Source organism: Ranitomeya variabilis, chromosome 3 (assembly GCF_051348905.1).
Source record: "Ranitomeya variabilis isolate aRanVar5 chromosome 3, aRanVar5.hap1, whole genome shotgun sequence".
Lineage (NCBI taxonomy): Eukaryota > Metazoa > Chordata > Amphibia > Anura > Dendrobatidae > Ranitomeya > Ranitomeya variabilis.
In genome coordinates, this window is record NC_135234.1 from 765161251 (window position 1) to 765176894 (window position 15644).

The 15644-nt window shown below is 43.5% G+C and overlaps 1 protein-coding gene across 1 annotated transcript in view; it reads left to right on the forward strand.

Moving 5' to 3' along the window:
* Positions 1-15644, forward strand: part of ARHGEF17 (Rho guanine nucleotide exchange factor 17) — a 190162-nt gene that overhangs the window by 118371 nt on the left and 56147 nt on the right. The gene's annotated exons all lie outside the window — the stretch shown is intronic.

Genomic DNA, 15644 nt, shown 5'->3' on the forward strand with positions numbered 1-15644 from the left:
TCCTCATCATCGGTCCATTTCAGGGGCTGAGATAGTACTTCTTCCCCTGCATGAGGTTATCCAGTCATGAGCAGGCAGCCACACACAGGGGTAGATAAAGAACATGCCCTCCTCTTTTCACTGATTTCTGCAGCTACTGTGTACACACGTACCAGAGCTGAGAATTGCATCACTACAAACACTTCCAGATTTCCTCTTGCAGAAGTCAGTGTGCAGGGAGGGTGAGAGCTGACAGAACTGTGACATGAGACCTGGATGTGTTTGTATTGATACATTGTGAGCCCTTGCAGGCAGGGTCCTCTCTCCTCCTGTACCTGTCGGTGACTCGTTTTGTTCAGGATTATTGTACTTGTTTTTATTATGTATACCCCTTTTCACATGTAAAGCGCCATGGAATAAATGGTGCTATAATAATACATAATTCTGCATCTACTGTGTAGATACAACAGATCTAGTCAAAAAATACTGTTGGCTCTCGTCTTCCCTCACTCTGACTAACAAGAGATGAGACGTGGAAGTATTTGTCATGATACATAAATTAGATTTACCATATCTTTATCATTACAAATACTTCCAGATCTCATCTCCCAGCTGTCAGTGTAGAGGGGGCGAGAGCAGACAGCACTTTAGAGATACAACAGATCTCATCTCACACTGTGGCTGCAGAGTTATGTAGCATTATAAATACTTTCAGGTCTCAAGTCACAGTGCTGTCAGCCTCCCTGCATACTGACTATCAGGAGATGAGACCTGGAAGTGTTTGTAATGATACATAACTTAGATTTACTGAATCTTTACAGTAGTGGTCAGTAAGGAGATGAGGGTGTGTTCCTTTTTTTTTCTGCATTATGCTGCCTGTTTGTGATTGGTCATCCTTAGGCAGGAGAAGAAGTACACGCTCCCAGAGACAAATCTCTGGTAACTTCACATTATCATAAATTATAACCTTTAGCCCCTTTCTGACATTAGACGTACTGTCCCGTCGAGGTGGTCTGGGCCCCTATGATCACCGACGGGATAGTACGTCATCAACGATCAGCCGCTCTCACGGTCGAAGCGCAGACGATCGTGGCTGGGTATCAGCTGATTATCACAGCTGACATCCGGCACTATGTGCCAGGAGCAGTCACGGACTGCTCCCGGCACATTAACCCCCGAAACACTGCGATCAAACATGATTGCAGCATTCCGGCAGCATAAAGAAGCATCGCGCAGGGAGGGGGCTCCCTACGTGCTTCCCTGAGACCCTCGGAACAACGCGATGTGATCGCGTTGTTCCGAGGGTCTCCTCCGTCGTCCTCCCTGCAGGCCCCGGATCCAAGATGGCCGCGGGGTCCTTCCGGGTCCTGCAGGGAGGTGGCTTGTCCGTGCCTGCTGAGAGCAGGCGCCGGCAAGCCTGCGGCACTGCCTGTCAAATCGCTGCTCTGACACAGTGCTGTGCAAAGTGTCAGATCAGCTATCTGACACTATAGCATGATGTCCCACCCTGGGACAAAGTAAAAAAAATATATATTTACATGAGTAAGAAAATAAATTTAAAAAATAAAATATATATATTTATATTGTTCCAATAAATACATTTCTTTATGTAAATTAAAAAAAAACAACAAAAGTACACATATTTAGTATTGCCGCGTCCGTAACGACCTGACCTATAAAATTATCTCACTAGTTAACCCCTTCAGTGAACACCTTAAAAAATAAATAATGCATTGTTTTTTGCCTCTATTTATCATCATACTGCCGAACAAAAACTGGAATAACACGCGATCAAAAAGACGGATATAAATTAAAATGGTACCGCCGAAAACGTCATCTTGTCCCGCAAAAAAACGAGCCCCCATACAGCGTCATCAGCAAAAAAATAAAAAAGTTATAGCCCTCAGAATAAAGTGATGCAAAAATAATTTTTTTAATAAAATAGTTTTTATCGTATAAAAGCGCCAAAACAACAAAAAAATGATATAAATGAGGTATCGCTATAATCGTACTGACCCGAAGAATAACACTGCTTTATCAATTTTACCAAACGTGGAACAGTATAAACACCCCCCCCAAAAAAAAAATAAATCACCAATTGCTGGTTTTTGTTCATTCTGCCTAACAAAAATCGGAATAAAAAGCGATCAATGTCATGTGCCCAAAAGTGGTACCATTAAAAACATCAACTCGTCCCACAAAAAACAAGACCTTACATGACTCTGTGGACCAAAATGTGGAAAAATTATAGCTCTCAGAATGTGGTAACGCAAAAACTATTTTTGGCAATAAAAAGCGTGTTTTAGTGTGACAGCTGGCAATCATAAAAATCTGCTAAAAAACCCGCTATAAAAATCAATCAAATCCCCCTTCATCACTGCCTTAGTTAGGGAAAAATAATATAATAAAAAAAGGTATTTATTTCCATTTTCCCATTAGGGTTGGGGCTAAAGTTAGGGTTGGGGTTAGGGTTTGGATAATGTTTACGGTTGGGTTAGGGGTGTGTTAGGGGTATGGTTGGGATTGGGGTTAGGGGAGTGTTGGAGTTAGGGGTGTGTTGGGGTTGGGATTAGGGGTGTGTTGGGGATAGGGGTGTGGTTAGGGTTGGGATTAGGGTTAGGGTGTGTTAGGGTTAGGGTTGGAGTTAGAATTGGGAGGTTTCCACTGTTTAGGCACACCAGGGGCTCTGCAAACGCAACATGATGTCCGATCTCAATCCATACCATTCTGCGTTGAAAAAGTAAAATGGTGCTCTTTCACTTCCGAGCTCTGCCATGCGCCCAAACAGTAATTTTCTACCACATATGGGGTATCAACATACTCAGTACAAATTGAACAACAACTTTTGGGGCCCAATTTCTCCAGACACCCTTGGGAAAATACAAAATTGGGGGCTAAAAGATCATTTTTGTGGTAAAAAAAAAATGATTTTTTAATTTTTACGGCTCTACATTATAAACTTCTGTGAAGCACTTGGGGGTTAAAAGTGCTCAACACACATCTATATTAGTTCCTTAGGGGGTCTACTTTCCAAAATGGGGTCACTTTTGGGGGGTTTCCACTGTTTAGACACATCAGTGGCTCTCCAAACGAGACATGGTGTCCGATCTCAATTCCAGCCAATTTTGCATTGAAAAGTCAAATGGCGCGCCTTCCCTTCCGAGCTCTGCCATGCGCACAAACAGTGGTTTACCCCCACATATGGGGTATCGGAGCACTCAGGACAAATTGCCCAACAATGTTTGGGGTCCAATTTCTCCTGTTACCCTTGGTAAAATAAAACAAATTGAATCTGAAGTAAAATTTTTGTGAAAGAAGTTAAATGTTCATTTTTGTTTTTATTTATTTTTATTTTTTTAACCCCTTAGTGACAGAGCCAATTTGGTACTTAATGACCGAGCCAATTTTTACAATTCTGACCAGTGTCACTTTAAGAGGTTATAACTCTGGAACGCTTTATCGGATCCCGCTGATTCTGAGATTGTTTTTTCGTGACATATTGTACTTCAAGTTAGTGGTAACATTTCTTCGATATTACTTGCGATTATTTATGAAAAAAATGGAAATATGGCGACGTGCGTCGGTACGTCGGGCCGACGCATTGCGACCGCCCCGTACCGACGCAAGTGTGAAAGAAGCCTAAGGCTACTTTCACACTAGCGTCGTACTCGGCCCATCGCAGTGTGTCGGGCCGACGTACCGACGCTAGCGTTGTAAGCGCCACACAACGGGTGCAGCGGATGCTGTTTTTTCAACGGATCCGCTGCCCCATTGTGAGGTGCGGGGAGGCGGGGGCGGAGTTCCGGCCGCGCATGCGCGGTCGGAAATGGCGGACACGTCGCACAAAAAAGTTACATGTAGCTTTTTTTGTGCCGACGGTCCGCCAAAGCACGACGCATCCGTCGCACTACGGATGCGACATGTGGCAATCCGTCGCAATGCGTCGCTAATGCAAGCCAATGGAGAAAAAACGCATCCTGCAAGCACTTTTGCAGAATGCGTTTTTTCTCCAACGACGCATTGCGACGGAAGCCAAAAAACGCTAGTGTGAAAGTAGCCTAACCCTAACCCTAACCCTAACCCTAAATTTAGCCCCAACCCTAACCCTAACTCTAACCCTAACTCTAACCCTAACCCTAGCCCTAACCCTAACCCTAACTCTAACCCTAACCCTAACTCTAACCCTAACTCTAACCCTAACCCTAACCCTAGCCCTAACCCTAACTCTAACTCTAACCCTAGCCCTAACCCTAACTCTAACCCTAACCCTAATTTTAGCCCCAACTCGTCTCTCCGGCCGGCAGATGGCAGCAGATGGCGGGCGCACTGCGCATGCGCCCGCCTTTTTCTTTCCCGACGAAGAAGCCGGCCGGCAAGAGGAGACACAGGAGGACCCAGGGACACCGGGTGAGTATTATAGGGTCCCCGAATCCCCCTATTTCTCTGTCCTCTGATGTGCGATCACATCAGAGGACAGAGAATTACAGATCGCTTTTTTTTTTTTTTTTTTTGCGGTCGCTGGTAAACTGTTAATTACCGGCGATCGCAAAACAGGGGTCGGTGCAAACCGACCCCGATCATGTTCTTTGGGGTCTCGGCTACCCCTGGGCAGCCGAGACCCCAAAGATCTTCCGGGTGCCGGGCGGCGGGCGTACTGCGCGTGCGCCCGCCATTTTTTCCTGGGAAAAAAGATGGTGGCGCCCATCGGGAGCCACGAGGAGCACCGGGGGAGATAGGTGAGTATTGGGGGGCTATCGGGGGCCATCGGGGACCCTATTTCTCTGTCCTCCGATGTGCGATCACATCGGAGGACAGAGAAATTAAAAGGCAAATCGCGTTTTGTTTTTTTTTTGTTGCGACCGCCGGTAAACGGTTAATTACCGGCGATCACAACTCGGGGGTCGGTAAAACCCCCCCGAATCATGTTCTCTGGGGTCTCGGCTACCCTCGGCAACCGAGACCCCAGAGAAAATCCGACTCTGGGGGGCGCTATTCACTTTTTCCACAGCGCCGTTAATTAACGGCGCTGTGGTTTAAGTACCCTTAGAGGCCGCCGTTAAAAGGCGTATCGGCGGTCGTTAAGGGGTTAAACATTCCAAAAATTCCTGTGACACACCTGAAGGGTTAATAAACTTCTTGAATGTGGTTTTGAGCACCTTGAGGGGTGCAGTTTTTAGAATGGTGTCACACTTGGGTATGTTCTATCATATAGACCCCTCAAAGTGACTTCATTGTAAAAATTGGCCCGGTCATTATTATTATTATTATTATTTATTTATATAGCACCATTGATTCCATGGTGCTGTACATGAGAAGGGGTTACATTCAAGTTACAGATATCACTTACAGTAACCAAGCTAACAATGACAGACTGATACAGGGGGGCGAGGACCCTGCCCTTGCAGGCTTACATTCTACAGGATTATGGGGAAGGAGAAAATAGGTCGGGGGTTGCAGGAGGTCCGGTGTTGGTGAGGCGGTAGCTTCGGTAGTGGTGAGGAGGCAGCGGGGTCAGTGCAGGCTGTAGGCTTTCCTGAAGAGATGAGTTTTCAGGTTGCGTCTGAAGGATCTGAATGTGGTTGATAGTCGGACATGTTGGGGCAAAGAAATCCAGAGGATGGGGGATAACTGGGAGAAGTCTTGAAGGCGGTTGGGTGAGGAGCGGATAAGTGTGGATGAGAGAAGGAAGTCTTGGGAGGACCAGAGATTACGTGAGGGAAGATATCGGGAGACTGAGGGAATGGGAGCCAGTGAAGAGATTTGCAGAGGGGGGAAGCGGAGGAGTAGCGAGGAGAGAGATGGATTAGTAGCCTTAGTCGGGCAGCAGAGTTAAGGATGGACTGGAGTGGTGCAAGTGTGTTAGCAGGGAGGCCACAGAAAAGGATGTTGCAGCAGTCGAGGCGGGAGATGATGAGGGCATGCACAAGCATTTTAGTAGATTGACGGTTGAGGAAAGGACGGATTCTGGAGATATTTTTGAGCTGGAGGCGACAGGAGATGGAAAGAGCTTGGATGTGCGGTTTGAAGGACAGGGCAGAGTTAAGGGTTTCTCTGAGGCAGCGGACTTCCGAGACGGGGGTAAAGCGTGATGTCGTTAATTGCGATAGATAGGTCAGGTAAGGAAGATCTATTGGATGGAGGAAAGATGATGAGTTCAGATTTGTCCACATTGAGTTTGAGGAAGCGAGAGGAGAAGGAGGAGGATATGGCTGACAGACACTCTGTGATTCTGGACAGCAGAGCGGTGATATCTGGGCCAGAAAGTTAGATCTGAGTGTCATCAGCATAAAGGTGGTACTGGAATCCATGAGACTTTGAGTTGTCCCAAGCCAAGTGTATAGATTGAGAAGAGCAGGGGTCCTAGAAGAGAGCCTTGGGGGACTCCAACAGAGAGAGGGTGGGATGAGGAGGTAGTGTGGGAGTGGGAGACACTGAATGTGCGATTGGAAAGGTACGAGGAGATCCGGGATAGGGCGAGGTCTTTGATGCCAAAGGAGGAGAGGATCTGTAGTAGGAGGCAGTGGTCAACTGTGTATAAAGCAGAGGACAGGTCTAGGAGGAGTACAGAGTATTGTCCAGTAGCTTTGGCAGTAAGTAGGTCGTTAGTAATTTTGGTCTGGGCTGTCTCAGTTGAGTGATGGGGCGGAAACCAGATTGTAGATTGTGGAAGAGCAAGTTAAGGCCCCGTCTCACATAGCGAGATCGCTAGCGAGATCGCTGCTGAGTCACAAGTTTTGTGACGCAACAGCGACCTCCATAGCGATCTCGTTATGTGTGACACGTACCAGCGATCAGGCCCCTGCTGCGAGATCGCTGGTCGTGTCGGAATGGCCTGGACCTTTTTTTGGTCGTTGAGGCCCCGCTGACATCACTGAATCGGTGTGTGTGACACCGATCCAGCGATGTCTTCACTGGTAACCAGGGTAAACATCGGGTTACTAAGTGCAGGGCCGCGCTTAGTAACCCGATGTTTACCCTGGTTACCAGCGTAAATGTAAAAAAAAACAAACAGTACATACTCGCCTTTCGGTGTCCAGGTCCCTTGCCGTCTGCTTCCTGCTCTCACTGAGATCCGGCCGTACAGCGAGAGCAGAGCGCAGCGGTGACGTCACTGCTGTGCTCTCACTTCTCAGTGTACGGCCGGCAGTCAGTGAGAGCAGGAAGCAGACGGCAAGGGACCTGGACACCGAAAGGCGAGTATGTACTGTTTGTTTTTTTTTACATTTACGCTGGTAACCAGGGTAAACATCGGGTTACTAAGCGCGGCCCTGCGCTTAGTAACCCGATGTTTACCCTGGTTACCCGGGTGCTGCAGGGGGACTTCGGCATCGTTGAAGACAGTTTCAACGATGCCGAAGTCGTTCCCCTGATCGTTGGTCGCTGGAGAGAGCTGTCTGTGTGACAGCTCCCCAGCGACCACACAGCGACTTACCAACGATCACGGCCAGGTCATATCGCTGGTCGTGATCGTTGGTAAATCGCTATGTGAGACGGGGCCTTTAGATGAGAGGTGGGAGGAGAGTTCAGCGTGGACGTGCTGCTCCAGGAGTTTGGAAGCGAATGGGAGCAGCGATATTGGGCGATAGCTGGACATAGCTGTTGGATCAAGGGTTGGCTTTTTAAGGATAGGCATGATTTGTGGCATGTTTGAAAGCAGAAGGGAAGGTGCCAGAAGTTAGTGATAGGTTGAAGAGGAGGGTTAGGAATGGGATAAGTGTGGTGGTGAGGTTGGGGAGGAGGTGGGATGGGATGGGTAATGCTTCAGTTTTGGAGTTCCAGCCTAAATATCTGCAAACACGTCTACGAACAAACTCCATTTCTGCCATCTGTATCCATACACTGTGCAAGCAGCGGCATGGCCACTGGGTACTTTTGTAGGTAATGGCATTGTTATTGGCTTTCACTTAAAGGCTAGCTGTCAGTTGTTAAGAATGAAACGTTTCATCTCGTGATCTAACCTGGAGATTGTCCTTCACTACACAGGAGTATCCTCAGCAGCTGCAGTAGCGATGCATCGGCACGGGATAATCTGAGCAGATATTTAGGATAGGCCTTGCTGGCAGTCAGATTTGCTGTAACCATGTGAAGTTTTACGTTTTTTGTTTTGCATTTGGTTATGTTTTGTTTGTTTTGTTTTTTTCCCCCTATTTTGCTCTTGTTGCAGTTGCATCAGAAATTATATTGTTGATGTTAGGGATTCAGAGACTGAACACAAAATAAAGCTTTTATAAAAAAAAACAAAAAAAAACAAACATGCAAACCACCATTGGGGGTAAAGGGGTTAATTTACAAGCAAATATATCCGCAACTTACAGGAAAAATAGTTTTTACTTTTCACAGTTTAACTCTACTCTACAGACTTTATTCCATGTAGTGTTCCATGTTGAAACTGGTCAGAGGTCCTAGTTAAGTGTTAAAAAAAAAAGTCCCCAAAAGTAGCTGGATCGCTCCCATGGGGCCGTGGGGTACTCGGTACCGGGTCCTGCGGTTTACAGGGGGATGTCATGGTGGCTGACCCGGTCCGTGGCCCTGGGACGTCCGTGTAAAAGGGAAAGGTCTTTAAAGGGATAAAGTTTGTGTTTGTGATGCCACCTGTGGTATTCGGTCAGTGGGGACCGACGCTGCTGTGAGGGGTCCGCTGGGGTGATGTTATGGCAGCTAGATGGTATACCTTCCCACAGGTGAAGTATGTCCCCAGGGCTTCCCAGTGTGTAGATGGTGGATGGTGAGAGGTGCAGTGAAGAACGAGGACACAAGGTTGCAGTCTCTTTACCCTTACTGAAGACTTCAGCATCCACAGTCCAGGGCACCAGATCACAGGGCAGGCAGGGTCCGGCCGGTTTGGAGGCAAGTCCAGAGTTCCCCTGTCCAGGTGGAAATCAGTAGCCTTCCTGTAGCGCTGCAGTGTTGTAGCCCCTTACTGCCTATGGCTTCACATAAGGGTCTCACATGTGTTGTGTCTTTCTCTCTGTCCCCCATATAGCATAGAACAAACCCATATGACTGGTGGATTGAGGCTGTTTATAGGGACTCTAGCACGCCCCGGCCTCCATGGGTGTAGGTAACTTTCAATTAGCTGTCCTGACGGTCTCTGGAGCAAAGCATAAAGGTCCATACTCCCTCAGTGTTCCGGCTACTGGGATTCTGCACCTCAGAAGGAGGCAGCCTGTGTAGGGCTGGTCCCCTTCTGGTATCCTCTCCTTTGCTACGACTTCCTTCACGCTCACTGGAATACAGTTCTGCCTTCTGTGTGTCTTTCTGGGAGCTGCAGCTCTGAGGGCATGCACAGCTCCTTTGGACCCTGGGGTGCTTCATAGCCAGCACCTTTAAACCTTCCACAGCATCATGTACCATCAGACGTTCTGCTAGCTGGGATAAATTACACTTAATATACCGGTAAAAAAAAAAAAATTATATATATATATATATATATATATATATATATATATATATATATATATATTATGTGTGCATTTTGTTCCTAATAATATGTGTGCATTTTGTTCCTAATAATATGTGTGCATTTTGTTCCTATTGGATCTTTTTCTCTTCCGATGTTTAGTAAGTGTTCTTGTTCTGACTTTCGTCTACGTGAGCTGACCTTGGACACAATGCTGATGGCAATGACGCTTGAGATCTCCAGAGAAGTATTTCCCTAGACTGTCCTAAGCTAGCGGAAAATTACCAGTATAATTCCTGCTGCCCGCCGAAATATCACAGAAATGAATGGAGAAAGTGGTCGCTGACTGTGTGTTTCTGGAGGACTATTCTTCCTGCACTGTCACTATATGCATTACCAGTTATAGAAGAGGGCGACCAGATATTAGAGACAACAGTGTTTGGAGATTGTGACATCAGTAATAAGTAATCCTGCCCAACTCGCCCTGATCGCTGTGATATCATCATATTATCTTACCAAATAACCCATCATACGATTATGAAATATTCTGTTATGCTTCAACTTATCTTGCCGATCATAGGGGAGCAGTATTATAGCAGATATATTCCTGTACATAGAGCAGTATTATAGTAGTTATATTCTTGTACATAGGAGCAGTATTATAGTAGTTATATTCTTGTACATAGGGGCAGTATTATAGTAGTTATATTCTTGTACCTAGGAGCAGTATTATAGTAGTTATATTCTTGTACATAGGAGCTGTATTATAGTAGTTATATTCTTGTACATAGGAGCAGTATTATAGTAGTTATATTCTTGTACATAGGAGCAGTATTATAGTAGGTATATTCTTGTACATAGGGGCAGTATTATAGTAGTTATATTCCTGTACATAGGAGCAGTATTATAGTAGTTATATTCTTGTACATAGGGGCAGTATTATAGTAGTTATATTCTTATACATAGGGGCAGTATTATAGTAGTTATATTCTTGTACATAGGGGCAGTATTATAGTAGTTATATTCTTGTACACAGGGGCAGTATTATAGTAGTTATATTCTTGTACATAGGAGCAGTATTATAGTAGTTATATTCTTGTACATAGGGGCAGTATTATAGTAGTTATATTCTTGTATATAAGGGACAGTATTATAGTAGTTATATTCTTGTACATAGGAGCAGTATTATAGTAGTTATATTCTTGTATATAAGGGACAGTATTATAGTAGTTATATTCTTGTACATAGGGGACAATATTATAGTAGTTATATTCTTGTACATAGGGGCAGTATTATAGTAGCTATATTCTTGTACATAGGGGCAGTATTATAGTAGCTATATTCTTGTACATAGGGGCAGTATTATAGTAGTTATATTCTTGTACATAGGAGCAGTATTATAGTAGTTATATTCTTGTACATAGGGGCAGTATTATAGTAGTAATATTGTTGTATATAGGGGCAGTATTATAGTAGTTATATTCTTGTACATAGGGAGCAGTATTATAGTAGTTATATTCTTGTATATAGGAGCAGTATTATAGTAGTTATATTCTTGTATACAGGGGCAGTATTATAGTAGTAATATTGTTGTATATAGGTGCAGTATTATAGTAGTTATATTGTTGTACATAGGGGCAGTATTATAGTAGTTATATTCTTGTATATAGGGGCAGTATTATAGTAGTTATATTCTTGTATACAGGGGCAGTATTATAGTAGTAATATTGTTGTATATAGGGGCAGTATTATAGTAGTTATATTCTTGTATATAGGGGCAGTATTATAGTAGTTATATTCTTGTACATAGGGAGCAGTATTATAGTAGTTATATTCTTGTACATAGGAGCAGTATTATAGTAGTTATATTCTTGTACATAGGAGCAGTATTATAGTAGTTATATTCTTGTATACAGGGGCAGTATTATAGTAGTTATATTCTTGTACATAGGAGCAGTATTATAGTAGTTATATTCTTGTACATAGGAGCAGTATTATAGTAGTTATATTCTTGTACATAGGAGCAGTATTATAGTAGTTATATTCTTGTACATAGGAACAGTATTATAGTAATTATACTCTTGTACATAGGAGCAGTATTATAGTAGTAATATTGTTGTATATAGGGGCAGTATTATAGTAGTTATATTGTTGTACATAGGGGCAGTATTATAGTAGTTATATTCTTGTACATAGGGGCAGTATTATAGTAGTTATATTCTTGTATATAGGGGCAGTATTATAGTAGTTATATTGTTGTACATAGGGGCAGTATTATAGTAGTTATATTCTTGTACATAGGGGCAGTATTATAGTAGTTATATTCTTGTATATAGGGGCAGTATTATAGTAGTTATATTCTTGTACATAGGAGCAGTATTATAGTAGTTATATTCTTGTACATAGGAACAGTATTATAGTAATTATACTCTTGTACATAGGAGCAGTATTATAGTAGTAATATTGTTGTATATAGGGGCAGTATTATAGTAGTTATATTCTTGTATATAGGGGCAGTATTATAGTAGTTATATTCTTGTACATAGGGAGCAGTATTATAGTAGTTATATTCTTGTACATAGGAGCAGTATTATAGTAGTTATATTCTTGTACATAGGAGCAGTATTATAGTAGTTATATTCTTGTATACAGGGGCAGTATTATAGTAGTTATATTCTTGTACATAGGAGCAGTATTATAGTAGTTATATTCTTGTACATAGGAGCAGTATTATAGTAGTTATATTCTTGTACATAGGAGCAGTATTATAGTAGTTATATTCTTGTACATAGGAACAGTATTATAGTAATTATACTCTTGTACATAGGAGCAGTATTATAGTAGTAATATTGTTGTATATAGGGGCAGTATTATAGTAGTTATATTGTTGTACATAGGGGCAGTATTATAGTAGTTATATTCTTGTACATAGGGGCAGTATTATAGTAGTTATATTCTTGTATATAGGGGCAGTATTATAGTAGTTATATTGTTGTACATAGGGGCAGTATTATAGTAGTTATATTGTTGTACATAGGGGCAGTATTGAAATGTTATCCTTTTTCTAGGTGAAATTGTTTGTTCATTGGAAACTGTATATCTGTATAGTTTTGGCCTTATGTAAATGCCACCATTGTGGGAGCTGCACCCTAGTGGATTATTAAGACATTTAGGCGGTGTACCCCTCTGTATTGGTGATTCCATGTAAGAATGGGTAAAATAGCGGAGCTTGGTGAACTATATGATCTGGTAAAATACCAGTAACCATTACGGAAGCCTAATGAGCCACATTATGGCTGATGATGTCCATCATGCGATGTATCCGCTTGTACCATTCTATTATGCCCTGCTCACATAACGTCCTATTTTTGCTCTATCTAACCAATGATTTCAGTACAATTTTCACACCTTCATCTCTCCAGAAATGCACGTGGCCTCATTACTTTATCTAAAGATTGATCCATCAGATGTGCTGGGAACATGCTGTCCACGGGATATTGTATGCCGGAGAGCGCTCCGATTGTCTGCTGATCCCGGTGACTCAGAAAATCAGAACATCCTGAAATTGTGCCATGACCTAAATGTAACACATATTATACCATACACAAAACTATTTACTTTCAATAATATTTTTCCAATTTTTAAGATATTTGGGCAAATATAGATATTTTTATGGAAAGTCAAATACTTGTCAATTTAAAAAAGATGATTCTGTGATTCTGTTCCTATTAGGGAAATATACTTTTCACACCTGATCTTAAAAAAACAAACAAACAAAAAAACACCTCAATATTATTCCTTGAATATATCAGTATAAATTCTGTTTGCTTTTATTTACTTTTTTTTTTTTTTTTTTAAGACCATCCATTAAGGTTTTACCCCTTAAATCTACAAATTAGGCATCCTCTATCCAAAGAAAAATTTGTTTTCAATGAGAGAATTTTTGAGAATCCCCTCGATCGCTGGACACAGTACCGGCGTCACCATCTGGCGCACCAGGGCAAGTGCCGGACCCTGAGCAAGCTGGAGGGTCCACTCGCTGTCATGGACATCGGCACACTAAGGGGCCTGTTAGTTGGCGGGCCCAATGCCCTCATCGTACTTTTAACTGTTTGAGATACTCACCTCTCCCTGTTCCTCCGCAGCTCCGGTCTCTTCCACGTCTTCTGACTCTGTGACGTCTCAGGGTAGAGCGTGCAAAGATGTCACTACAGAGCATCCTCTGTGCTGAGCACTGCAGAGTCAGAAGATGCAGAGGAGACCGGAGCAGTGGGGAACAAGGAGTGGGGAGTAGTTGATTATTTTTTATGTATTTAACATTATATGGAGCCCATTCTGTATGGAGCATTATATGGGGCTCATTATACTACATGGAGCATTATATGGGGCCCATTCTGTATGGAGCATTATATGGGGCCCATTATACTACATGGAGCATTATATGGGGCCCATTCTGTATGGAGCATTATATGGGGCTCATTATACTACATGGAGAATTATATGGGGCCCATTCTGTATGGAGCAATATGCAGAAAGTATTCAGACGCCTTTACATTTTTCACTCTGTTTCATTGCAGCCATTTGGTAAATTCCAAAAAGTTCATTTTTTCTCTCATTAATGTGCACTCTGCACCCCATCTTGACTGAAAAAAAGAGATGTAGTAATTTTTGCAAATATATTAAAGAAAAACTGAAATATCCCATGGTCATAAGTCTTCAGCCCCTTTGCTCAGTATTGAGTAGAAGCACCTTTTGAGCTAGTACAGTCATGAGTCTTCTTGGGAATGATGCAAGTTTTTCCCCCCTGGATTTGGGGATCCTCGGCCAGGGCCGGACTGGGACTAAAATTCAGCCCTGGCATTTGAAGTCACACAGGCCCACTTGTCGCATGGTGACTGTATAATATCTTTGTACACTTGTAGGCTACAAGAAGTGAGGGGAGTGTAACACAACTATATAACATATAATTACAGCTGTATCCAACATTACAGCTCAGCCCCCATAGACTATAATACAGCTCAGCCCCCATAGAATGTAATGCAGCACAGCCCCCATAGACTATAATACAGCACAGTCCCCATAGAATGTAATGCAGCCCAGCCCCCATAGAATGTAATGCAGCACAGCCCCCATAGAATGTAATGCAGCACAGCCCCCATAGAATGTAATGCAGCACAGCCCCCCATAGAATGTAATGCAGCACAGCCCCCATAGAATGTAATGCAGCACAGTCCCCATAGAATGTAATGCAGCACAGTCCCCATAGAATGTAATGCAGCACAGTCCCTATAGAATGTAATACAGCACAAACCCCATAGAATGTAATACAGCACAGCCCCATAGAATGTAATACAGCTCAGCCCCCATAGACTATAATACAGCACAGCCCCATAGAATGCAATACAGCACAGCACCCATAGAATGCAATGCAGCCCAGTCCCATAGAATGTAATACATCACAGCCCCCATAGAATGTAATGCAGCACAGCCCCCATAGAATGTAATACAGCACAGCCCCCATAGAATGTAATGCAGCCAGCCCCATAGAATTTAATGCAGCACAGCCCCCATAGAATGTAATGCAGCACAGCCCCCATAGACTATAATACAGCACAGCCCCCATAGAATGTAATACAGCACAGCCCCCATAGAATGTAATGCAGCACAGCCCCCATAGAATGTAATACAGCACAGCCCCCATAGAATGTAATGCAGCCAGCCCCATAGAATTTAATGCAGCACAGCCCCCATAGAATGCAATGCAGCACAGCCCCATAGAATATAATGCAGCACAACCCCATAGAATATAATGCAGCACAGCTCCCATAGAATGGAATGCAGCCAGCCCCATAGAATATAATGCAGCACAGGCCCATAGAATGGAATGCAGCCAGCCCCATAGAATATAATGCAGCACATGCCCATGGAATGGAATGCAGCCAGCCCCATAGAATATAATGCAGCCAGCCCCATAGAATGTAATGCAGGCAGCCACCATACAATATAATGCAGCACAGCCCCCATAGAATGTAATGCAGGCAGGCAGCCCCCATAGAATGTACTGCAGGCAGGCAGCCCCCATAGAATGGAATGCAGGCAGGCAGCCCCCATAGAATGGAATGCAGGCAGGCAGCCCCCATAGAATGGAATGCAGGCAGGCAGCCCCCATAGAATGGAATGCAGGCAGGCAGCCCCCATAGAATGGAATGCAGGCAGGCAGCCCCCATAGAATGGAATGCAGGCAGGCAGCCCCCATAGAATGGAA